At 35.7% G+C, this 24,943-nt stretch overlaps 1 protein-coding gene and 1 pseudogene across 3 annotated transcripts in view; one reads left to right on the top strand and one right to left on the bottom strand.

The window, feature by feature from the left end:
* MBD5 (methyl-CpG binding domain protein 5) overlaps nucleotides 1-24,943 on the bottom strand; it is a 514,567-nt gene that overhangs the window by 289,407 nt on the left and 200,217 nt on the right. The gene's annotated exons all lie outside the window — the stretch shown is intronic.
* Nucleotides 9,029-24,943, top strand: part of LOC128589696 (cytochrome b5-like) — a 77,704-nt pseudogene continuing 61,789 nt past the window's right edge.

Raw genomic sequence — 24,943 nt, 5'->3', positions numbered from 1 at the left:
CCCTGGTCCAGATGGCTTCACTCCAGAATTCTATCAAACCTTCAAGGCAGAGCGTATTCCTGTACTGCAGAAATTATTCCAAAAATTGAGGAAGAAGGAATCTTCCCCAACACATTCTATGAAGCAAACATCACCCTGATACCAAAACCAGGAAAAGACCCAAACAAAAAGGAGAATTTCAGACCAATCTCACTCATGAATATAGATGCAAAAATTCTCAACAAAATCCTAGCCAATAGATTACAGCTTATCATCAAAAAAGTCATTCATCATGATCAAGTAGGCTTCATCCCAGGGATGCAAGGCTGGTTTAACATACACAAGTCTATAAACGTTATCCACCATATTAACAGAGGCAAAAATAAAGATCACATGATCCTCTCAATAGATGCAGAAAAAGCATTTGATAAAATCCAGCATCCTTTTCTAATTAGAACACTGAAGAGTATAGGCATAGGTGGCACATTTCTAAAACTGATTGAAGCTATCTATGACAAACCCACAGCCAATATTTTACTGAATGGAGTAAAACTGAAAGCTTTTCCTCTTAGAACTGGAACCAGACAAGGTTGTCCTCTGTCACCTTTACTATTCAATGTAGTGCTGGAAGTTCTAGCCAATACAATTAGGCAAGACAAGGAAATCAAGGGAATCCAAATGGGAGCAGAGGAGGTCAAACTCTCCCTCTTTGCTGACGACATGATCTTATACTTAGAGAACCCCAAAGACTCAACCACAAGACTCCTAGAAGTCATCAAAAAATACAGTAATGTTTCAGGATATAAAATCAATGTCCACAAGTCAATAGCCTTTGTGTACACCAATAACAGTCAAGATGAGAAGCTAATTAAGGACACAACTCCCTTCACCATAGTTTCAAAGAAAATGAAATACCTAGGAGTATACCTAACGAAGGAGGTGAAGGACCTCTATAAAGAAAACTATGAAATCCTCAGAAAGGAAATAGCAGAGGATATTAACAAATGGAAGAACATACCATGCTCATGCATGGGAAGAATCGACATTGTTAAAATGTCTATACTTCCCAAAGCAATCTACCTATTCAATGCCATTCCTATCAAAACACCAACATCGTACTTTCAAGATTTGGAAAAAATGATTCTGCATTTTGTATGGAACCGGAAAAAACCCCGTATAGCTAAGGCAGTTCTCTGTAACAAAAATAAAGCCGGGGGCATCAGCATACCAGATTTTAGTCTGTACTACAAAGCCATAGTGCTCAAGACAGCATGGTACTGGCACAAAAACAGAGACATAGACACTTGGAATCGAATTGAAAACCAAGAAATGAAACTAACATTTTACAAACACCTAATCTTTGATAAACCAAACAAGAACATACCTTGGGGGAAAGACTCCCTATTCAATAGATGGTGTTAGGAGAACTGGATGTCTACATATAAAAGACTGAAACTGGACCCACACCTTTCCCCACTCACAAAAATTGATTCAATATGGATAAAGGACTTAAACTTAAGGCATGAAACAATAAAAATCCTCCAAGAAAGCATAGGGAAAACACTGGAGGATATTGGCCTGGGGAAAGACTTCATGAAGAAGACTGCCATGGCAATTGCAACAACAACAAAAATAAACAAATGGGACTTCATTAAACTGAAAAGCTTCTGTACAGCTAAGGAGACAATAACCAAAGCAAAGAGACAACCTACACAATGGGAAAGGATATTTGCATATTTTCAATTAGACAAAAGCTTGATAACTAGGATCTATAGAGAACTCAAATTAATCCACATGAAAAAAGCCAACAATCCCTTATATCAATAGGCAAGAGACATGAATAGAACTTTCTCTAAAGATGACAGACGAATGGCTAACAAACACATGAAAAAATGTTCATCATCTCTATATATTAGAGAAATGCAAATCAAAACAACCCTGAGATATCATCTAACCCCAGTGAGAATGGCCCACATCACAAAATCTCAAAACTGCAGATGCTGGCGTGGATGTGGAGAGAAGGGAACACTTTTACACTGCTGGTGGGACTGCAAACTAGTACAACCTTTTTGGAAGGAAGTATGGAGAAACCTCAGAGCACTCAACCTAGACCTCCCATTTGATCCTGCAATCCCATTACTGGGCATCTACCCAGAAGGAAAGAAATCCTTTTATCATAAGGACACTTGTACTAGACTGTTTATTGCAGCTCAATTTACAATCGCCAAAATGTGGAAACAGCCTAAATGCCCACCAACCCAGGAATGGATTAACAAGCTGTGGTATATGTATACCATGGAATACTATTCAGCCATTAAAAAAAATGGAGACTACATCCTTCGTATTAACCTGGATGGACGTGGAAGACATTATTCTTAGTAAAGCATCACAAGAATGGAGAAGCATGAATCCTATGTACTCAATTTTGATATGAGGACAATTAATGACAATTATGGTTGGGGGGGGAAACAGGAAGAGGGAAGGAGGGAGGTGGGTGGGGCCTTGTTGTGTGTTACACTTTATGGGGGCAAGACATGATTGCAAGAGGGACTTTACCTAACAATTGCAATCAGTGTAACCTGGCTTATTGTACCCTCAATGAATCCCCAACAATAAAAAAAAAATATATATATAATAATGATTTTTCTATTTTCTCTCAGAGCTGCTATTACAATTACAGAAATACATAACTACTTGATTCTGTAAGAATTATATATATACATACATATGAAAAAAAAACACATCCTGCCAGGAATTATTTTTTTTCCTCATCTGACACTGCATTTTGCTTCTTACTCTAGATAAAAATAAAATCAAATTGAAAGGACAGATTTTAATCTCAGCACTCCCCCTTTTTTTGTAGTAAAAAGATATATAGCAATTCATGCTACACATTAGAGATCAAAATCTGGCCCTAAATTTACATGATAGATGGCTTTCTATTTGAGTAGGCATAAATGTGAATAGTACTTATAATGCTTACCCGAGAGAAAGTTAATGCAAACTCAACCAGTTTCCCCTTTTATCTTTAGCATTAAATTGCTTCCACTGTAGCAAAATGTTTTTGAAAACCACACACAAAATCCTATGCAATGCTTAAATATAACAAAAAGCAGCATACACACACACACACACACACACACACTCTAAACTTGATTCTAATAGACAGGAAAGCAACTGGTATTCACTATTCATAGAAAAGCCCATTCTATAACCAATTTCAGAAATTATGTTTTTGCCCAGGGTACAAATCATTCATTTTTAAGGCATAAAGAAACTCTGAGGATAGAATAGCTCATTACATAGTGGTGTATTTTTTATTACACTCTTTACTGACCACATACATAAATGCTATTTATTTTACTAGGACTGAGTATTCTCACTGGAAATTCTACCTGGCTCTAAAATCAGAAACTTCCTTAGATCCATTCTTCTTTGATAGAAACAAAAATGCAACAAAAGCTTCTTCTGATCACCATTAAGTTAGTTGGCTCTTAAGTGTACCCAGAAGAAAAAAGAACACTGCCCAGAACACTGACCATGCAGTCTTGGTGTTACCAATTCTTGTTTTACTATTCCTCCTCTGAATCACAGTCAGGCTGTTTATCCTTCTTACATGGGACAATATTGAAACTAGAGCCTCTGGAAGGCATAAACTTACCTCACATAGTTAATTTAATTAATCTGTACTTCTGGTACCTAGTAGTAAGATTTTGGGTAAGGGCTGGGCACAGTGGCTCATGCCTGTAATCCTAGCACTCTCGGAGACAAAGGTGAGTGGATTGCTTGAGCTCAGGTATTTGAGACGAGCATTAGTAAGAGCAACACTCCATCTCCACTCAAAATAACAGGAAAACTAGCCATTGTTGTGATGGGCGCCTACAGTCCCAGCTACTTGGGAGGCTGAGGCAAGAGGATGCTTGAGCCCAAGAGTTTAAGGTAGCTGTGAGCTACGATGCCACGGCACTCTACCCAGGGCACAGTGTGAGACTTTGTCAAAAAAAAGGAAGGAAGGAAAGGAAGGGAAGGAAGGAAGGAAGGAAATCTTGGGTAAGTAATCCATACAGCAATATCTGACCTTCCAACATTATTAGAATACATAGACCCTCCACACTGACTACCTCTCTACATTGACCACCTCTTTAAGTTGACTGGATTTTCACTCTTGGTTGACCATCTCCATATGTTGGCCAGTTTGTTACAATTTTTTGGGTGATCAACTTGCAAAGGTTCTATAGCAGTTATGGTAACAAAGGGAAGAAGCGTTTAAGAGTATCAACTAAGAGCATGGCCCTCAGTCATATGCTTTACATATACTGTTTTCACATTTAATATTCAAAAGCAACTGTTTGAGATACACATAATCATTCCTATTTTATATATAGGGACAATGAAGTTTAGAAACTTGAAATAACCCAATAATAAATAGGAGAGCCAGGAATCAAACCAAAGTTTAAATGACCACACTGATTATAATGTGAAATAATAAACTGAGCAGGTAAATATGAAGTATGAAGAGGTCCAGTGATTCTAATTCAAGTAATGGTTAAGTAACTTAAATCACACTAACTCTCCCACTGATAACAATTATAAAAACTGCGGAAAAACACTAAACAAATAAACAAAAACATAAAAAAATATACTGCTAAAAAAGAAGAGTGAAGATTTGATGCTTCTTCTTGAAAGAAGTGAAAAAGATCTATATAAAAATATTTATATAATTTCTCCTGAGGGTAAGAGTTCTGAGAGGAGATAGAGCTTAAGGAAAAAAAAAATCACGATCTTACTGGCTTGAGGTATAAGAGACCAGAATTGAGGGTTGAGAGAACAGCTGCAAATTGAGGATGGTGAAGGAGATTCTAAAAAGGAGAGAAAACAAAGAGGGAGAGTTAAAAATATGTATATAAATTCCTACCGAGGCTGACCCCTAAACTGTACATGCATAGAGAAGACACGAAGAAACCTAGTGGAAAGTAACAGCTAGAAGGCTAATGTAGGGTGTCTGCTTCTGTACACTGCATGAGATGAAGAATTTGAAGTTTAAATCCCATCAAATAAAAGCAACTTGGTAACTTCTCTTTCCACAGGAGTCCTTGAAGAACACATTTTAGGAGTAAAGAGTTTATCCCTGGTCACCTAGAATTAAGGGCAAAACCAAAACGATGTCTCTAATAAAACATAAAATTAAACCTTCACTAGATAAATGCAAATGGTCTGTGATTTAGGAAAAAAGTTAATACTCTTATGAGGAAGATAACATAATCTAGAGTGTCTAAAATGTATCATCTATGTCCAATATACAATAAAACATATTCTAGATATGTAAAAAGGCAGTAAAATGTGAACCAAATCCATAAAAATAGGAGCCAACAGAACAGACTCTGAGATGTCTTATACACGTACTTTTAGAAGGCTATTATCAGGAACATAAAGGAAAAGATTATAACGAATGCACAAATAGCATGTCAGCAGAGAAATGGAAACAATAATGAAAGAATTAAGTGCACTTAGAAATGGTTGAAATAGTAAATTTTATGTTATTTATATTTTGCCATAATATATTTTTTTCTCAAAAGAATTCAATTGAAGTTAAAGAACTGAAAAGGACAGAATCAAAATGAAGCATTCATGGATAGCCTTAATAACATATTAAAGCAAAAAAACCAGCCATTGAACTTGAAGACAGAAATTTCTAAAGAATCTTCACTGGAATGAGCTTTCCTAGAAGATGAAGTAGAATTAATGTTAAAAATATATAATGAACTTCTTCATTTTGAAAGGTCAACCAGGTTTCTCAATTCCAGGTCAGCTCATTTGTTGATATGTGTCATATGTATCTTTTTTTTTTTTTTAATTGAGACGGAGTCTCACTTTATCACCCTTGGTAGAGTAGGTCACAGCTCACAGCAACCTCAATTCTTGGGCTCAAGTGATTCTTTTCCCTCAGTCTCCCTAGTAGCTGGGACCATAGACACATGCCACAGTATCCTTTGATCATAGATTTATAAGGCTATTAATTGATAAGATCTGAACAAAATGATAGTTATTGTTTTACAAACTTAAAAACTTAAGCTGTAGAGCAGATGGGAAAATGAATATCAAAAAACTATGTTCAAGAAATGGTGCTGCCAAATATTCATGGGCAAAATATGAACATCTACATAGACCATGCTTGTCACAAAGTAAAACAATGTCTTTCCAGAAGTTGAACAGAAGAAAATTATTTTTCAAATCCATTTTTCTACCCTAATTCTATTCTTAGTTAAAAAATACAGGCATATAAGATGGAGTTATGGTTTGAATTATGTTCCCCTAAAAAATATGTTGAATTCCTAATCCCCAGTACCAATGAATGTGATCTTATTTGGAAATATAGTCTTTGCAGAAGTAATCAAGTTAAGATGAGGTCATACAGAAGTGGCTGGGTCCCAATCCAACATGACTGTGTCCTTATGAGAAGAGAAGAGACACAAACGCACAGGGAGAATGTCATGTAACAATGGAGGCAGAGATTTCTGTAAACTACAGCATGCCAGAAATGGCTAGCAACACCACAGTCAAGGCAAAAGGCATGGAACAAATTCTCCCCTCCAACTTCAAAGAGCAGGGTTATCTTTTTTACAAATTGAAGGTCTGTGGCAACCCTGTGGCTAGTACGTCCATTGGTGCCACTTTTCCCGCAGCATGTGCTCACTTTGCATTTCTGTGTCACATTTTGGTAATTCTCACAACATTTTGAACCTGTTCCTTATTGTTATATCTGCTATGGTGATCTGTGACCAGTGATCTTTGTTGTTTCTACTGTAGGTGCTGTGGGGTGCCACGAACCTTGCTCAAATACACTTGTGTGTTCTGACTCTTCCAATACCCCATTGTTCTCTCATCTCTTTCCTTCTCTTTGGGCTATCCTCTTTCCTAAACCAACAGCCCCCAAACTTTTCGGCACCAGGGACTGGTTTCATGGAAGACAATTTTTCCACAGACCAGGAGGTAGGATGGATGGTTTGGGGGGAAGATTCAAGCCCATTACTTTTATTGTGTGTTTTATTTCTATTATTATTATGTTGTAATATATCATGAAGTAATTATACAACTCACCACAATCCAGAATCAATGAGAGGCATGAGCTTGTTGTCCTGCAACTAGACGGTCCCATCTGGGGGCAATGGGTGAAAACTACCCCTGAAGTATACTGCTTATGTCCTCAGCTCTACCTCAGATCAACAGGCATTAGATTCAATAAGGAATGTGTAACCCAGACCCCTCACATGTGCAATTTACAGTAGGGTTCATGCTCAGATGAGAATGCAATGCCACCATGGATATGTCAAGAGGAGGAGCTCAGGTGGTGATATCAGCCAGTGATGGGGAGACACTGTAAATACAGATGAAGCTTCTCTCACTTGCCTGCTGCTCACCTCCTGCCGTGTAGCCTGGTTCCTAACAGGTCACAGATCAGTACCAGGTCATGGCCTGGAGGCTGGGGACCACAGTCATAAAGACAATATTGAAATTAGGCCAGTTAGTAACTCTACAACGGCCTCTAAGTAGTCAAGTGAAAGGAGAAGTCAGAAGTTTCTCATTTTAAATTAAAAAGTACAAGTAATTAATCTTAGTGAGGAAAGGATTTCATGGGCTGAAAGCTGGGTCTTTTGTACCAAGCAATTAGCTAAGTTGGAATAAAAAGGAAAGGTCTGAAGGAAATAAAATGTGACATTTCAGTGAACATATGAATGATAAGAAAGCAAAATGCCTTTATTGCTGATATGGAGAAAATTTTAGTGGTCTGGATAGATCAAATGAGCTGTAACAATCCCGTGGTTTAAAGCAAAGCGTAATACAGAGCAAGGCCCTAACTCACCTTAACTCTCTGCAGCCTGAGAGACAAGAAGAAGCTGCAGAACAAAAGTTTGAATGGCACAGGTTGGTTCATGAGGCTTATGGACAGGTGCCATCTCCATAACATAACAGTGCACGTTAAAGCAGCCAGTGCCAGAAGAGAAGTTGGAGCAAGTTATCCAGAGGATCTTGCTAGGATGATCAATGGAAGCTGCTACACTAAGCAACGTATTTTCAAAGAAGAAACAAGTCTTTTATTGGAAGCAGACTTTCATAGCTAGAGAGAAGTGAATATCTGGCTTCACAGCCACAAAGGACAGACTGATTCACTTGTTAAGAGTGACTGTCACATCAGCGGTGGTGTTAGATTCTCATTTGAGCATGAACCTTATTGTAAATTGCACATGAGGGATCTGGGTTGCACATTCCTTATAAGAATCTAACGTCTGTTGATCTGAGGACATAAGTAGCATACTTCAGGGGTAATTGTCACCCAGATGGGACTGTCTAGTGTCTACTGTAGCTGGTGACTTTAGGTTGAAATTAATACTCATTTGCCGTTCTCAAAATCCCAGGACCCTTAAGAATTATGATAAATGCACTCTGTATATTCTCCATAAAAGGAAAAACAAAGCCTGAATGACAGCACCATTTCTTTATAGCATGGTTTACTGAATTTTTTTGTTTGTTTGTTTCCTGAATATTTTAAGCTCACTGTTGAAACCTACTGCTCAGTAAAAAAGATTTCTTTCAAAATATTATTGTTCATTGACAACATATCAAGTTGTCCAGGAGCTCTGATGGAGATGTACAAGGAGATTAATGTTGTTTTCATGCCTGCTAACACAATATCCATTCTGCAGCTCATGGATCAAGCCTTACTATTTAAGAAATACATTTCATAAGGCTATAAGCTACCATAGATAGTGATTCTTTGATGGAGCTGGGCAAAGTACTTTGTAAACCTTTTCAAAAGCATTCACTATTCTAGATGCCAATATGAATGCTCGGGATTCACAAGGGATCAAAAAATCAAGACTAACAGGAGTTTGGGGACCAGGCACAGTTCCACAATCATGTGTGTAATTCTAGCACTCTTAAGAAATCAAGGTGTGAGAATCTTTTCAGCCTGGGGTTAGAAACCAGCCTGGGCAATGGCAAGACCCTACTTCTTACAGGAGTTTGGAAGAGGGAGATTCCCTCCTCATGAATGACTTTGAGGGGTTTGGACTTTAAGACTTCTGTGGAGAAAGTAGCTGCACAAGCGGTGGAAATTGCAAGAGAACTGGAATCAGAAGAGGAGCCTGAAGATGTGAGTGAAGTGCTGCAATGTCAGGATAAAATTTTAACAAATGAGGAGTTCCTTCTTATGGATGAGAGAAGAAAGTATTTTCTCCAGATGGAATCTACTCGTGGTGAAGATGCTATAAACTAGGTAACACAGCGACGAAAATTTAGAATATTACATCAACTGAGTTGATAAAGCAGAGCAGGGTTTGAGAGCATTAACTCCAATTATGAAAGAAGTTCTACTGTGGGTAAAATGCTACCAAATAGTATTGCCTACTACAGAGAAATATTAAGTGAAAGTAAGGGTCAACGATGTGGCAAACTTCATTTCAGTCTAGTTTTAAGAAATTGCCACAGCTATTTCGATCTTCAGCAATAACCATCCCGATTAGAGAGCAGCCATCAACATGGAGGCAAGACCCTGAACCAGGAAAGTGTTATGACTCACTGAAGGCTCAGATGGATATTAGCACCTTTTAACCAAGAAATTATTTTTAAATTAAGGTTATATACATTGTATTTTTTGTATAACATGCTCCTGTACACTTAACAGACTAAAGTACATTATAAATGGAACTTTTACATGCACTGGGAAATCAAAACATTCACTGCAGTATCTGGAACCAAACCCACAATACTTCTGAGTTATGCCTGTACTTGGCTTCTAAATTATGCCCACTATGTTTAATTTGTCTTTTTGGGCTCAAAAGCTTTTACTACAAAACTTGTAAATAATCATAAAAATATGAGAAATAAAATTGTACTCTGGATTAGAAGTATAACTATCTTTGGCTTATTAGTGACATAGTCACAAGTAAAATGAAATTAATAAGTATACTGGAATTTGTTTTTAACATAATGTGGATGGGAGATAAAGCTATCTGACATAGGTATGTTCCATAGGGTTAAACAAATAATACATTTGTGGATGAGATAAAGGAATTTTAGAGAAAGCAATTTGATACTATATTTGGTTTTCTGTATTCACAGGTTCCACATTCAAAAACTCAACTAACCTTGGATTGAATATAATTAGAAAAAATGATAATGCAAAATAATAAGACAACAATAAAAAATAAACATATGTATTAAAAAACCCCAGTAAATCTCTATTTACATAGCATTTACAACGCATTCTATATTACAAGAAATTTACAGATGATTTAAAGGATTAGCAAGAATATGCATGAGTTACATGCAAATAGTAGGGCATTTTATATTATAAGGGACTTTCACATCTTTGGTCCTGGAACCAACCCCCTCCAGATACCTAAAGAGAAATGTAACTTTCTTATGGAGAAGGATGGTTTATGAGAACTATGTCCACTAAATAACCAAAGGTCAATTTTTAGTAGTTTTTAAAAATATCAACGAGATAGGAACATATCACAAGAATGGAAAAGCAAGTATCCAATGTACTTGATATATGAAGCCAGTAGACAAACTAATACACACCCACACAAGAGAAAAATTCAATTTAATTTAAGCTGGGAGGAGAAGTGAGCTGGAGGGAAGATTGGAGGGGAATTTGTGCGTTCCAACCTAATGGGTACAATGTAAGGGTATATGGCACACCTCCTGGGTGCCACACAGGACTACAACAGGGATCTCATCTAACAAATACAAACATTGTAACTAATCATACGTATCCTCATATTAATCTGAATAATGAAAAAATACATATTTGATGGAAAAATACTTAAGAGGCTTATATCAAACTAAAAATATTTAAATAATGTTTAAAGAATAATTCTGGGAAAAATAGTTTTTGAGATAGCACCTTAATAAAAGTGCATAGAAGGTTGTAAGAAAGAATTTTCTGCTCTTGATAGGTGCTATACTTAATTGGTTTGCTGAAGGAAGCAATGGACTTTATTTCTTTGAAGATTCTTATAAACAGAAGGCATTTATTAACAGCAGTTTGGAAAGTTTTAGGTGTGTCTCTGCCAGAAGGCAGTCAGTAGATAACCACTTCATGGTTCTATTAAGCCCACTGACTGCATAATAATACCATTGTTTTAACTGTGAGGCAAGGGCAACACAGCTGCTTTTTCTTTGGTGATCAGGATTTGCTGTCCAAAAAGTTGCAGAATAAATTGAATGTAATTAGATGAAATTTTCCCCAACAGAAAAGCAAGAATTAATTGTGTCTCTAGTTACTGAAAGAAAACTCAGAATCTCTATTCTGGGCTATTTAAAGTTTTAAGGTCTCTTTAACTTATAGAAAACATTTCTCTTATGTGAAAATTAAAAACCAGACATGTTTGCTTAAAGACCTTAGGCTAATGAGTTGAATTAACACTAAATAAAAAATTCTGAGCATATCCACAGTTTCTTTGTACAAAATTGTTTGAAAAATTTAATTTTATTAAATCCTAAATTTTTCAAAGTTTACTTTTATTTCACTTTATTTTTATCTGCTTAAGTCTTTATTTTTCACAAGTGTAAAGAATGCAGATTCCTTTCAACTTTTTTTTCTTTTAAATATGGTCAATTTCTTTCCAAGCAAATTTTTCCTTTTAAAGGTAATACAATTAACTTCACATTTGAAGGTGGCACTGTGGTCCATAGTCCTTGCCCAACTGTTCTTCCAGGAGCAGTAGGAGCTGTCACAAAATTAACTAAAAGTTTAATAGTCTTCTAATGGAGAACTTTTATAAAATATAAAGCTGTAAGGGATGTAAAATCTTTTCGAGATTTTGGAGTACTTAGAAGAGTTGTTAAAGATAAGAGAGAAAAAAATGCTAGAACTATTTAAACTAGAAATAAAGATTAATAAATGTCACAGATGAGTCTCAAATAAATATAATTCTAATTTCCAAATCTATTTAGTATTTGCAGTTATGTGATATATGTGTCCAAGATAGATATAAAAAGCCCTGTTTTCAAATAAAGGTACTTAATTCCTATTATTTGAATCCTTATTTTTTATTTAGCGATTTAACATAGCCTTATTCTATGTAATACTCAGGAAAAGACAAAAGCATCTTACTGTTATTTCTGACATGTAATAGTGCTAGAAGAAAAAATAACAGAAATACCTTGACTTACATAAATATCTCTATTAAGAGATAAGAGCTTTTTATTTTTTCATTAAGACCCAAGATAATTCCATTTCGTTCTGCAGAGTAAATATCAGAAAACTCATAGTACAAATATTTCATTGCTTGCCTCCACAAAATTGTTGACGTCCTCTGTTGCCATCTGCCGAGGTGGTCATTCCTCTGTGTTTGATGGAACTAGAGAAGCATCAGGGTTCTATGAATTGATGAAGGAAAATATTCTGTGCTCTTGGTTTCTGGTATTATTTCCTTGGTCCTATTAAAAAGGAAACCAGGATGAACTTACCAATTTTAAACACATAGCCAGTTATTCTGTACTTCTTAATGTTTATATTTAAGAAAATTGTGAAATTTTTATGTGGTCTCACTTAGAATCATACAATTTTAGAGTTAACACAAAGGACTTGCTAAATTTATGGTGGATGATAAAAAAAAAGGGGGCTATATGAATCAGGTGATTCAATCCATCTTATAGCATTGGAAACTGAAATCCACAGAGGTTATATAACTCAACCAATGTCACAGTCCGTCTTATTATTCCCTCTTTGGGGCTGTTTCCCCTCCTTGTCTCTCAGCATGTAGAAGTGAAGCGTCTTTGAGAAGAGGAGGGAGAGTGCTATCATGACCAAGCTAATTTGCCAGCCCTAGCGCTTAGAGAAAAATGTAGAACAATAAACAACAAACCTAATAGTACAATAATATTTAGATTATTACTTCATATACAACACTTGCTTGATGGAAAGCCAAGTGAAAGTATTTTATTATAATATAGGCTGGGCACTTTGGCTCACACCTGTAATCCTAACACTTTGGGAGGCCAAGGTTAGGGGGATATCCTGAGGCCAGGAGTTTGAGACCATCCTGAGCAAGAGCAAGAACCCACCTCCATAAAAATATAAGGAATTAGCTGGGTATAGTGCTATATACCTGTAGTCCTAGATACCCAGGAGGCCGGGGGAGGAAAAACTCTTGAGCCCAGGAGTTTGAGGCTGCAGTGAGCTATGATGACACCATGGCATTCTAGCCTGGGCAACAGAGTGATGGTTTTATTATCCAGAGAAGAACAAAGTGATGTTTTTAAAAAGAAAATTGAATTTAAGATACATGCTTGTTCAAAATCCCCCAAAGACTTCTCATAACATGTGTGATTAAATCTAAAGGCCTGATCTTTGCTTTAGATGAACTGGCTCCTGGTTCCCTTTCAGATGGCCTACATTGCTTGGTATTCTGCAGCCTTGGTAGCTTTCATGTTTTTCTTCAAATATGATAAGCACATACTTGGTTTAGGTCTTTGACACTGATCTTCTCTCAAATTGGAACACTTCCCCAGATAGCCACATGTTTCTCCCCAGTGACTAAAACAGTCTTTTCCATTAAGAGATCCATGACATGCTTCTGGAATCTGCTCAAATGCCACTTCCCCGAGAAGTTTCTTTCACTACTCTAACTAAACAACCTCTGCCTCCAACCCTGATCTTTCTCTTCACTGGGCTGAATTCTCTGTATCCATGCCTACTTTATTTCTATTCTTTGTATTTATAATTTCTAGATATTATACAGCCCTACAAACCCTTTGGGGGGGAGCAGACATCTTTTGGAATTAAGTGTTTTCTGAATTTTTAAAGGTAATATGTGTTTGGTACATATACTGTAATTATGTAACATGCCTTACGCTCTGCTCCTATCCAAAAAGTCTAGGACAGCACCCTGAAATCAAATATGTTAATACCCTTGCAGCAAAACATATGTTCTAAGTACTATTTTTTTAAAAAGCTATAAATGGTCTTTTATGTGCTTTGCCACTAAGTGAATTAGATTGGGTCAGGTTTTACTACTATATGAACTGCACAAACTTTCAGTTTTCAGGAGCTTTGATTTTATAATTGTAGACAAGGGATCGTGGAACACACTACATATTAATTTATCAGTCACCTATCTCTCTCATGTAACAAATGCTCACAACAACAGAGATGTGTTTTCTTTTGGCTAGGTTTCCTTGCATTTTTTAAAATTTGTAAAGCTCTATTCATTGTAAATGCTCTATATAGGATACCTTTTTTGATCTTTTTTAACATATTTTTACTTTTCTATTTTTTGGTGTGTTTAGGTACTTACTGTGTTATAATTACTTGCAGTATTCAATACAGTAATATGCTGTACAGGTTTGTAACCTAGGAGCAGTAAGTAATGCCAAGTCACCTCACTGTGAAATAGGCTATACTGTACAGGTTTGTATAAGCACACTATGATATCCACACAAAGAAGAAACCAGATAAAGATGTGTTTCTTAGAAAGAATCACCATTGTGTAGTAATACATGACTGCATTGATTATGCCTTGTGGTAGATTATATTACTCTTCTCTCCTCCCCTTCACACCTCCATATAAAGTGTGTACCTCTCTATGCTTTGACTTTAGGCTTAGCTATGTGACTTTCTTTAGCCAATGGTAGAGGTCAACCAAGTAGAGTCTTGAAATAAGCTCATGTAGTTGGGCCTGTCCGCTGGCAATCTTGTCTTTCATTGTGAGAAAAACATGCCTCAGGTTAGACCTAGACTAATTTTCCACCTAGAACAAATTCCAGCTCAATCAAGCCTGGATTAGACTTAGTCCAGCTCAACACACTAATTTCTGTGGAAGAATTAAATGCTTATTGTTGTATGCCATGGTGCCACTGAGACTTTCTGGTTTGCTTGTATTGCGGGAACTTCTTTTCCTTTTACAGATAATGATGATGAGGGGCAGGGATTGAATTGAATTTGCCCAAACTTTCACAGCTAAATTGTAGAGCTGGGATATGAAGCCACACAAGTCTGGCTCAAGGGCCTATAATCTTAAGCCCCATGTGACATTGCCACTACACAATACTGGCTACACATGTATTATATGACATTAAACCATACTAATATGCTAGTCATGAGTCATCTGGCACATATTAAAATTCATTATAGGAAATGTAATTCATATAACTGTCAATGAATAAAGCTGTCCTATAGTTTGGACTGAAATATTTTATCTTGAGAAATAATACCAAAAAATGCACTGTTCTAAGACCACATAATAGATATCACTCAAAGTGGCTTCCCAAATCACCGTAATACCAAACAAACAATGGCTCTCAGTGCTGAAAGATCTACTACATGACTCTACTCTCTGGCCCTGATTGACCAATTCAGGCATTCATCTACGGTCAAAGCTGGATCAGCCAGCTTTTCTTCCATTTCCAAATTTGGACCCATGATTTAGGAGCTTCCATCAATGACTCCGTTTTGTAGAAAAATAATGTCCCCAGAGCCACCTTTGTTTCTTTCTTTCCCACCTAATCAATTCCATGAGATACTCCAGTATTTTCCTTTAAAAATGACCTTTTCATGTAAGCTTGTAACATCTATTTTTCTTGTTGTAACCTTAAGAAATTTCACCAAAATGGGCTAAAAAAATCCACTCGTCTTTCTGTTATAATTTGAAAGTGGAGGGTTTCTTAAAGAAGACAACAAATAAATCTTGCATTTGTTCTATTGTTTTATAGTCTATCAAAGTAATTTACAAACATAGTTATGGATAGTGTGTTCCCAATATAAATTAAAAATTCTTCTACATCTAAAAAAATAAAGATCATGGACTCTGAAGAAGGCTGTGGACAGAATTATATTTCAGTAAATTTGAATTTTTTTTTTTTTTTTTGCAGATTTTGGCCGGGGCTGGGGTTGAACCCACCACCTCCGGCATATGGGGCCAGTGCCCTACTCCTTTGAGCACAGTTGCCACCCAGTAAATTTGATGTTATTTTGTTTATTTTGTTTCATTTCATTTTATTTCTAATGCAATTTCTATACTTCTTTTGGCAAGCAAAGAAAGTGAACACATGGAATTATTTATGTCACTGATTTACTCAGAAATTATTTTACGAGACTCAAATATAATGCAGACACTGTTTTGGGTGCTAGAGATAAAGCAAGGACAAAACAGACAAAATTTCTGCCTTCACAGAGTAGTGGTTAAGAAAAAGTATATAGACTATAATTTTATAAAACTCAGCAGAAGAAAAGAAATAACCAAAATCAGAGCAGAACTAAATGAAATTGAAAACAAAAGAATTATATAACAGATCAATAAACCCAAAAGTTGGTTTTTTGAAAAGATCAATAAAATAGATAAACCTTTGGCCAACCTAACCAGGAAAAAAAGAGTAAAATCTCAAATTTCATCAATCAGAAATGGTAAAGATGAAATAACAACAGACCGCTCAGAAATCCAAAAAATCCTTAACAAATACTACAAGAAACTCTACTCTCAGAAATAAGAAAATCTGAAAGAAATCAACCAATACGTGGAAGTATGCCACCTACCAAGACTTAGCCAGAATGAAGTGGAAATGTTGAACAGGCCTATATCAACTTCTGAAATACCATCAACTATACAAAATCTCCCTAAAAAGAAAAGCCCGGGACCAGACGGCATTACATCAGAATTCTACCAAACCTTTAAAGAAGAACTAGTACCTATACTACTAAACCTCTTCCAAAATATAGTAAAAGAAGGAATATTACCCAACACATTCTACGAAGCAAACATCACCTTGATCCCCAAACCAGGGAAAGACCCAACAAGAAAAAAAAAATTATAGACCAATATCACTAATGAATATTGATGCTAAAATACTCAATAAGATCCTAACAAACAGAATCCAACAACACATCAAAAAAATTATACACCACGACCAAGTGGGATTTATCCCAGGGTCTCAAGGCTGGTTCAATACACGTAAATCTATAAATGTAATTCAACACATAAACAAATTAAAAAATAAGGACCATATGATTCTTTCAATTGATGCAGAAAAAGCTTTTGATAATATCCAGCATCCTTCATGATCAGAACACTTAAAGACAATTGGTATAGAAGGGACATTTCTTAAACTAATAGAAGCCATCTATAGCAAACCCACAGCCAATATCATATTGAATGGAGTTAAATTGAAATCATTTTGACTTAGATCAGGAACCAGGCAAGGTTGCCCATTGTCTCCATTGCTCTTTAACATTGTAATGGAAGTTTTAGCCATTGCAATTAGGGAAGAAAAGGCGATCAAGGGTATCCACACAGAGTCTGAAGAGATCAAAATTTCACTCTTTGCAGATGATACAATCGTATATCTGGAAAACACTAGGGATTCTACTACAAAACTTTTAGAAGTGATCAAGGAATACAGCAATGTTTCAGGCTACAAAATCAACACCCATAAATCTGTAGCCTTTCTATATACCAACAATAACCAAGCTGAAAAAACAGTCAAGGACTCACTTCCTTTCACAGTAGTGCCAAAGAAGATGAAATATTTGGGAGTATACCTAACAAAGGATGTGAAAGATCACTACAAAGAGAACTATGAAACTTTAAGAAAAGAAATAGCTGAAGATGTTAACAGATGGAAAAACATACCATGCTCATGGCTGGGAAGAATCAACATTGTTAAAATGTCTATACTACCCAAAGCAATATATAATTTTAATGCAATTCCTATTAAAGCTCCATTGTCATATTTCAAAGATCTTGAAAAAATAATACCTCTTTTTATATGGAATCAGAAAAAACCTCGAATAGCCAAAACATTACTCAGCAACAAAAACAAAGCAGGAGGAATCACGCTACCAGACCCGAGACTGTACTATAAATCGATAGTGATCAAAACAGCATGGTACTGGCACAAAAGCAGAGAAGTAGATGTCTGGAACAGAATAGAGAACCAAGAGATGAATCCAGCTACTTACCGTTATTTGATCTTTGACAAGCCAATTAAAAACATTCAGTGGGGGAAAAGGTTCCCTATTTAACAAATGGTGCTGGGTAAACTGGCTGGTAACCTGTAGAAGATTGAAACTGGACCCACACCTTTCACCATTAAGTAAGTTGGACTCTCACTGGATAAAAGATTTAAACTTAGCAATATCTAACTATAAAAATACTTGAAGAAAGTGCAGGGAAAACTCTTACGGGAATCAGCCTGGGTGAATATTTTATGAGGAAGACTCCCCAGGCAATTGAAGCAGCATCAAAAATACACTACTGGGACCTGATCAAACTAAAAAGCTTCTGCACAGCCAAGAATATAGTAAGTAAAGCAAGCAGACAGCCTTCAGAAGGGGAGAAAATATTTGCAGGTTATACCTCCGATAACGGTCTTATAACCAGAATCCACAGAGAACTCAAACGTATTAGCAAGAAAAGAACACATGACCCCATCTCAGGGTGGGCAAGGGACTTGAAGAGAAACTTCTCTAAAGAAGACCGATGCACAATCTACAAACACATGAAAAAAAGCTCATCATCCTTAATCATCAGAGAAATGCAAATCAAAACTACTTTGAGATATCACCTAACCCCAGTAAGAGTAGCCCACATAACAAAATCCCAAAACCACAGATGTTGGCGTGGACGTGGAGAAAAGGGCACAGTTCTACACTGCTGGTGGAAATGCACACTAATACATTCCCCCTGGAAGGATGTTTGGAGAATACTTAGAGACCTAAAAATAGACCTGCCATTCGATCCTATAATTCCTTTACTAGGTTTATACCCAGAAGACCAAAAATCACAATATAACAAAGACATCTGTACCAGAATGTTTATTGCAGCCCAATTCATAATTGCTAAGTCATGGAAGAAGCCCAAGTGCCCATCGACCCACGAATGGACTAGCAAATTGTGGTACATGTATACCATGGAATATTATGCAGCCTTAAAGAAAGATGGAGACTTCACCTCTTTCATGTTTACATGGATGGAGCTGGAACATATTCTTCTTAGCAGAGTATCTCAGGAATGGAAGAAAAAGTATCCAATCTACTCAGCTCTACTATGAAGCTAAATTATAGCTTTCAGATGAAGGCTATGACCCAACTATAGCACAAGACTATGGGGAAAGGGCCAAGGAAGGGGAAGGGAGGGGGAGGTTTTGGTGGAGGGAGGGTAATGGGTGGGGCCACATCTACGGTGCATCTTAATGTACACAGCTATGATTTAACAATAAAAATAAATAAATTAAAAAAATTACAAAAATAAATCCATGGCTCACCTATTTAAAAGATGTTAAGAAACACTTGTACTAAAGAAGAGAGAAAATATTAAGTGATAATATTCATCCATATTACCCATTCATCACTGTTCCTTCTGCAAATACGTAAGTACAAACCCTTTGCTAGCTACTGTGGAAAAGAGCCAAGAGATAAGTGACAGTTCTTGCTTTCAAGGAGCATATTATATGGGCTGGTGGCTTAAGAAGAGAGAAAGATTGTTAAACAACAGTTAAATGTAAGCTGCTGGTAGATACAAAGAAACTGCTCCATTATAGTTTAAAACAAAATGAACTCTGTACCTGGTGGTGAGAACAGAAAGGAGAGAACAAATGGGAGATAGTAATACAATTGGTGTAAAGGCCAATTAGATGAAGTGAGTAAGACAAAGATTTAAAATCGTAGTCAATATGGATGCCGTTTACTTAGAGATATAAGGAAAAGAAAGGGTCTAATGAATGTTTACCTAGAGAAAAAGGATAAATTGAAAATTCTCCTCTGTAGATGACCAAATCTTTTAACAATATCTGGATATTATACAGAATTACTTACCTAAAACCTGTAGGGGTCAGAGTGTTTTAGAATTAAGAAGTTTTTAGAATTTTGAAAGGCAAGTTTAAATCAATGACAACTATTAAGCAAACATACAAAAATTAAAATACACACCACCACACATGCTTTTAATGTCTAAAGTGCACACCAAAGACTACTTTGTATGGTCACTCAAGAACTGATGCACAAACAAAATACAGTACTGTAGATTCATATAATGGAATCTTATTGGGTCATAAATAGAAATGGAATTATGGTATACACTACAACATGGATGAACCGTGAAAACTTTACACTAAACGGAAGAAACACAAGGCCATATATTGTATGATTCCACTTACAGGAAATGTCCAGAATAGGTAAATCTAAAGAAACAGAAGGTATACTAGACTAGGTTGCCAGGGCTGAAAGTGTAGGGGGATGGAGCGGGGAATTGGGGATAGGGTTTCCTTTTTAGGGTGATAAAATATTCTAGAACTGGATAGCGGTGAGTGATACATGACACTGTGAATATACTAAAAAGCACTGAATTGTACAATTTAAAATTGTGCATTTTATGACATATGAATTCTACCTTAACAAAGCAATTATTAAACTTTTTTCTTTTAAAAAAGAAAAGTGCAAAAGTGTTCCCTTTTCTCCACATCCGCGCCAACATCTCTGGTCTTGGGATTTTGTGATATAGGCTAGTCTCACTGGAGTAAGAATAGGGGAAGGGGGAAAGGGAGGGGAGGGAAGCGGGAGGTGGGTAGAGGGAAGGGGATTGGTGAGATTACACCAGCGGTGCATCTTACAAGGGTATATGTGAAACTTGGTAAATGGTCTGTGAAGCTAGTGAATGATGCCCCATGATCATATCAATGTACACAGCTATGATTTAATAAAAAACAACAACAACAACAAAAAAGATAGGGTTACATAAAGAATCCACAGACAAGCCATCATTATAGGAAGTAACTTGTGTCTGTGGCAGGAGATACCCTCTCCTTGTGAAGACCAGCACACTTGAAACAATACCCTAGACCCTCCCTTCCTACACACACATGCCTCTTTAAAATAGCTACCCAGGGCGGCACCTGTGGCTCAAGGAGTAGGGCGCCGGTCCCATATGCCGGAGGTGGCGGGTTCAAACCCAGCCCCGGCCAAATAAATAAATAAATAAAATAGCTACCCAGGTAAAACCATTATGTTCTGTCATGAGAAATAAATAAAGGAACAAGCACAGCAGTGATAACAAAGATCTAAGAAAAGAATGAAAAGTGTCTCAAAACATACAGACATCAACTAAGCATTAGAAGAACATTACCACAGTGCATGGGAAAGGTTGGAAGACTGAATATTTTTATGTTTGTTAGACATTTGCATTTCTTCTTTGATAAACTGCATGGTCATCTGTACCAAATACTAATTCTTAGGTTCTCAAATACCTTATAGAATTTTAAATTTGCAGAATTTGAAATTTAAAAATTATTACAGTAAAAAGTTATCAATCTATTACTTTATGGCTTTCAAAGAGCTGCTTTTAAACAAAACTTTATCATTGAATTTAGTCATCTTAAGAAATGTCAAACATGTCTTTCAAAGATGTTTTAAATTTCACAAATTATATGACTCCCATGCAATCTCATCAGCCTCCGTTCAAACCATTCTTCCTTTCACTTTCTCCATGCCAACGCACCAGATTTTTCACTTTGACTCAAAATACATTTTTTTTTTTTTTTTGATGACTCAACAGACTTTTGAATTGCTGTTCGATTTTGCTGCTTAGGCCACTCTCCTCCCAGACATTCCTCACAACTTCCATCATTTAAGAGGTTTCTTAAATATCATAATCTCAGGCAAGTTCTTCCTGACCACCTCATCTGAACTAGACCTTCCGCCCTGAGTGGTTCTGTCTACCTATCATACTTTATGTTTCTTTTTAGAACACGTCACATTTTAAAATTACATCATGTCATTATTTACTTGTTTATTGATTTTCTTTCCCAATTAGGCAGTAAGCTACATGAAGGCAAGTATTTCGTCTCCTTTGTAATTTATGCCAACTCCTAGAAAAGAGTTGGCAAATAGTTTGTACACAAATATACTTTTAAAATAAATTAAATAAGAAAAAAATGATGGGTGGTGCCTGTGGCTCAAGGAGTAGGGCGCCAGTCCTATATGCCGGAGGTGGTGGGTTCAAACCTAGCCCCGGCCAAAAACCAAAAAAAAGATAAAAATGTTTTCCATGTTGAATTAAAAAATATTTTAAAATAGCTTTTAAATAAATTGCCTTCATAGGTTAAAACAAATAAAAGCATACAAAGGCAAAGTAGATCAAAGAGCATCAAAAATTCTTACTTTAAAATTTTTCCTTTATCATGTGCTAAGTATTCTAAAAACGTCTCAGTACATGTATGTCACATTTTCTGTGATGAAAACAGATCACATTTCTATTTGAAAACAGGTTTGATTTACATTTGCTTCATGTGTTATATATATTTTTTTCTTTTGTTTTTCTTGTTAAATCATAGCTGTGTACATTTGTGCAATCAAGGGGTACAATGTGTTGGTTTCATATACAATCTGAAATATTCCATGTGTTATATTTTTATAAATACTAGAATTTTACATCTACAAACTCTTTGAGCAAGTATCTGTATTAGATTGCAAAAACCCTACTTAAGTGTTTTCTAGTTTCTAGTGTGGGAAGATAATAAATATGTAGATAATAAATGCATTAGAAAATTTAAGTGTCAAAAAAGGACAAGAAGGTAAGGGGAGAGGGTTACAATTTAAAATAAAATGGCTAGAGTAGGCCTTATTAAGGCAGTGACATTTGAGCACAGGTTTAAAGAGGTGAGGGAACTATCGTACAGTCTAAAGAATGCATTTCAGGCTCAGAGGTAATTCTAAAAGATGATATTCACAATATTAAATAATTTAGCATCATCAGATAAAATTATGATTATCTAAGTTGATTTGTTTTGGAGGATTTAACATTCATTTGGATGGCATGATGTAGTAATTTAAAAATCAAATTGCTTTATCTCTTAGTCATACTTGGTATATTATGATAGCTATTTTTTTAAAGAGGAGACACTCATAGGAAACATATGTATTATAGAAAACTATGATAATAAAGAAATGTATGGTAGCTATTTGATACTAAACCTTCTCCCTCTTAACATATTAGTCCATTTATTTTACTTGTTGCTTTCAAAAGCCACAATTAAAGGCATAAATTAATACTGAAATACATTGATATTAAAATTATCATAAAAAAGCCTGCCACATTATTTGCTTTTGTGATGGTTATTTTTCTGTGTGAAGTTTAGATAGGTTATTTCTCAGCTATTCAGTTAAACACAAATCTAAGTGTTGCTGTGAAGGTATTTTAGAGATGCAGTTTATAATCAGGTAGAGGTGATTATTTTCTACAGTGCGGGTGAACCTCATCCATTCACTTGACAGGCCTTAACAACAATGCTGAGATTTCCCTGAGGAAGAATTTCTGCTTTAAGGGTGTAGTATCATTTCCTACCAGAGACTTTTCAGTTCACTGTCCTCATCTTGCCCTATAGTTTTAGCAAATACAATATAATTTGCCACATATTTTTTCCAAGTAGTATCTATTAAATTGCCAGCCCCATAGTTACTTAAGCTAATTCCTTGAAATAAATGTCTGTATATGTACATATACACAGATATACACATATGTAATGTATAGAAATACACACATATATACAGATATATAAATATACGTATACATATTCCATACTGATTCTGTTTCTCTGAAGAACGCTGAATGGTACAGTCTTTCTCTCAGACTACATTAGCTGCTACTTAAGAAAAGCCTTCATGTTTTACGTATTATAATTCCTGCTTTTAATATAGTTCACAACATGGTACTTCCTTGAAGGAATAAACAGAATTATGGAAGAACATTCTAATTTCATAGGTAACTGGAAGGTATTTTCACTATTAAGATGCAGAATATATAAACATTTATGACTTTTATACAATGAAATCAAAAGATAAAAAGGAAAATGGCAAGGAGAAAAAATACAACAAAGTTCTTATGTCTAATATATATATGGAGAACTTACTACAAAATCTATAGGAGAAAACCTAGACATTTATTTTTTTAAATAATTTATTGTGTTTAAAATAATATCATAATTATAAAACCACATCAAATGCTTTACGTATATTATTTCATTTACTTCTTGCAACAAATTCCCATAGGTTACCTTTGTATTCCCATCTTAGAGAGGAAGCCATTGAGAAACGAAGCTAGGTATTCAGTGGTAGAGCTATCTTTAGACCATAAGAATCTGGGCAGTATGGCAATAAACATAGGAATTACAATACATATTTACACATATACAAACAGACAATAAAAAAGCTGTAATCTTGGTAGAAATTAAAGAAATTCAAATGAAAATAACTCTGTACTTCCATTATTTTAGTTAAAGATGAAAGAAAATGTTAACAGGAATCAAGGCCTTGGAGACACAATTCACATGGATTATGGCAATGTAAAACACTTTAATTTTCTAGAAGTCAGTGTAGGCAGTCATTAAATGTTTTGTATGCTATTATGTAATTCTATTCCTGGGATCAGAAAGAATAGAGCCTAAGGAAATAGTAAAAAGAAAAAGCACCATACTAAAATACATTTAACAACAAAATGTGGTAAAAAACCTAAATGTCCAAGCACAGAAGAATAAAGAGCAGCATGACAGTTTATTAATAGAATTTACAACCATTAAAATGATCACTATGGAGAAGAGTTTCCAAGGTGTATCCCATGGAACATAAACATATGAGGTGCTCTATGCAAAATGCATATTCTATGATCTTCTCTGGCAGTGTTACATACATTAGTACATTGAAGGCTTTCCATTAGGAAGAAAACTTCCATTGCTATTCTTTAACCTGGTACTTCCCAAACTTGTTTGAAAACAAAGCATTTTTTTTTTTGTCCTGATTGATTACTGATGCAGAACAAACTTATTTTGCTTACAAGCTTAAGTGAAGGGATAGCTTGTCTCTGCTCCATGTGGTGTCCACTGGGCCAGCTTGAAGGTGGGGGACTAAAATCATCTAAAAACTTGCTCAATCATAACATGGGGCTTGGGCTTCCTTATAACAGGGGAATAAGAG

The sequence above is a fragment of the Nycticebus coucang genome, chromosome 7 (genome assembly GCF_027406575.1).
Source record: "Nycticebus coucang isolate mNycCou1 chromosome 7, mNycCou1.pri, whole genome shotgun sequence".
In the NCBI taxonomy this organism is placed as follows: Eukaryota; Metazoa; Chordata; class Mammalia; order Primates; family Lorisidae; genus Nycticebus; species Nycticebus coucang.
The sequence above is the reverse complement of the archived record's forward strand: the minus strand, read 5'-3'. Positions and strand labels throughout refer to the sequence as shown.